Below are 3,125 nucleotides of genomic sequence, written 5' to 3' on the forward strand. Positions count from 1 at the left end.
GGACTAACTCACTTTGTAGACCAGGCTGGCCTCGAACTTACAGAGATCCACCTGCCTCTGCCTCCAGAGTGCTGGGATTAAAGGCGTGTGCCACCACCGCCCAGTGGGACTTTGTTCCTTAAGATACTTTACCTTTTTCTGTAAGGATGGAGAAAGCTGGCTTTCAATTTGCAATCCCCCTGCCTTAGACTCCTAAGTGTTCAGCACTGTGCACAGCAAGACAAATTTGTTGAAACCCTGAGGTGCCCTGGAAGTGGGACTGAGGAGTGTAGAATGGGGAAACTGAGGCACAGAGGCAAAAGTCTTGTTTCTGATCTCTAGTACATAGACCAGTCGTGGGCTGGCTCTTCTGTCCCCAGCAGCTCGGTGATCACAGCACCGGTCACAGATTGAGCAAAACTATGGTTTGCTTCCAGCATGCTCTCTCCCTCTGGGGCCATATCCACCTTCCTACTCCCTGGCTCCCGAAGGACAGACAAGGGCAAGAGAAAAGGGTACATCCTTTGGCTTTGTCCCCCAAAGGCTGACCCCACATCAGAGGCCTCTCTCCCCTGAAGATCATGACCTAGCCAGGGTCCATCCTACAACGCCCAGGCACTGGGTCCCTCTCCTCACCCATCAGGCCAAGCAGTCATCTGCACAGGGTGAGAGTTTCCTGCCCCGACCTGTGTCCATATACCCCTCACTGCAGTCTCTCCAAGCTGTCCCTTGGGAGCCAGCCATCTGTTTCCTGCCCTGATCCCAATGCAGATGTTCTCGGGTCCCTCCTGTGCATACTCCAGGAGACACATGGCCCCCGGCCAGGCCCTGTGCATGGCCCCCACAACAGGCTCCATCTTCCTCCTGGCCGGGCCAGAAGGCCTGAGCAGCCAGCAGGAAGGGATGAAGCACGTCTACCTTGGCCCCTGGCCACCAAAGGAATGTCAGGCGGCCCCTAAGGACCCCAAGGCGGCTGCGAGTCTCCAGCACCGGCCAGCCTCCAGGAGCTGTTGATCTCAAACAGCAGGCCAGATCTGCTCAGGCATGGGGAGGGCAGTGCTAGGCCAGGAGTCTGGGTACCTGACTCTGCCCCATGCCAGCCAGGGAGCCTCGGCAAGGCTTTTCTATTTTCAGGGCCCCAGTGCCTTCGGCTGCACAGCGGGAAGGCAGCCAGCTAGCCTGTGGGGATTCAAAGAGCAAGACCAGGATGAGACGCTCCTCCACTCACGAGCTTACCAGGCCCAGCGCCAAATGCGGCTTCACAGCTCATCCTCACTTTACGATGGGAGACACACAAGGCCCAGATGCACAAGGACTCGGGACCGGAGAGACAGAGGGTGTGTAGGGCTGGACCCTTTAGAGAGGCAGAGGATATGCAAATTTCAGCCTGTTGCTGTTCCCTTGTTTCTAGAACCTTCTGTCCTGGTTTCCTTCCTACATTCCAGATCACCTTATCTGTCTCCTACTGGCTCCCCTTCAGCCCCCTCAGGCTTGGCCCTTGCACCCCTTCCCTTTGCTGTTCACTCTTACTTCCAAATCAGGATTTCTCAGACCTTGGTGACCAATGACATCATGTTCTAGCCCGGTGACAAGTCGCCCGGGGGACTTGGGCTCAGGTAAGGAGGGGGCAGACCTCTGTGAACTTGTCTGTGCCCGTGACGACAATGCCCTGGAATAGCACGTGTCCTGTGCTGTTTCCACAAGCTGCTGGACTTCTGTGCCCATCAACGGGTCCTGACCATAAAACAATGTGCTGGGCTCTTCCTAGTCTACGGGCTGAGGTGGAAGTAGAGACACTCAGCTGGGCATGATGACACATGGTGACACAGGCCTATAGTCATAGCTAGTGCTCCAGACACAGGTGACCGTCCGTGAGTCCAAGGTCAGCCTCGTCTGCATCTTGTCTCAGAAAGCCAGGCCGGGGATGCAGATGACTCTGAGGTTAGGAGAACTTGCTGCCCTTGCTGAGGAGCCTGGTTTGGTCCCCAGTGGCTAACACGCTCCTCTAACTCCAAGTCAAGGGATCTAACACCTTGTTCTGGCTTCCGGAAAAGGCACACACATGGTGCACACACACAGGCAAAAGCATCATACACATAAAGAAAAAGCATTTTTAAAAAGAAAGCCAAACCAGGGCATAGGGGACAGGTAGAGTCCCTTGGAGCCAAGCCTGGTGACTTGAGTCTGGTCCTCAGAACCTACATAATGGAGGGAATAACTCCTGTAAGTCGTTCTCTGATCTTCATGACACGGCATTTACACACACACACACACACTCACACACACACTCACTCACATATACTCACACACACTCACACACATACACTCACACACATACCATACACTCACAAACACACACACACACACACTCACACACACACTCACACACACACACACACTCACTCACATACACTTACACACACACATACCATACACTCACAAACACATACACTCACAAACACGCACACACACACACTCACACACACACACACACACTCACTCACATACACTTACACACACACACACACATACCATACACTCACAAACATACACTCACAAACACATGCACACTCACACACACATACACTCACAAACACACACACTCACATACACTTACACACACACACATACCATACACTCACAAACACATACACTCACAAACACATGCACACTCACACACACATACACTCACAAACACACACACTCACAAAGCATTTTAAAAAGCCAAACTGGATCTGGGGTGTAGCTCAGTGGACAGTGTGCTAATTGAGGAAGCACATGTTTGCAATCCCAGGACTCAGCAGGCTGAGGCAGGAGGACCAGTTCAAGTTCATCCTCAACTACACAGTGAACACCAGGTTAGCCTGGGTTCTATGAGGCTTTATTTAAATAAACAAACCCAAACCACATTAATCTGACAGACGTACACTTCCTCAGCATCTCTGGGGACAGTTTCGCATGTTTCCCCAGTTCAGAACTGGAAAAATTCTGTTCCCAGTGGAACCATGCCGACAAAGTTTTCCGTGCCTGGTGGACATGAGCTCCTCCCCCCGCCCCCCACACACACACACTCTCCCCAGCTCTGAGTCCCTGTGCCCCAGCAGGGTTCTAATCAGTCTCATAAACTGCGGGCTCAGTCTCTCTTG

Source organism: Peromyscus maniculatus, chromosome 4 (assembly GCF_049852395.1).
Source record: "Peromyscus maniculatus bairdii isolate BWxNUB_F1_BW_parent chromosome 4, HU_Pman_BW_mat_3.1, whole genome shotgun sequence".
Taxonomy (NCBI): Eukaryota; Metazoa; Chordata; class Mammalia; order Rodentia; family Cricetidae; genus Peromyscus; species Peromyscus maniculatus.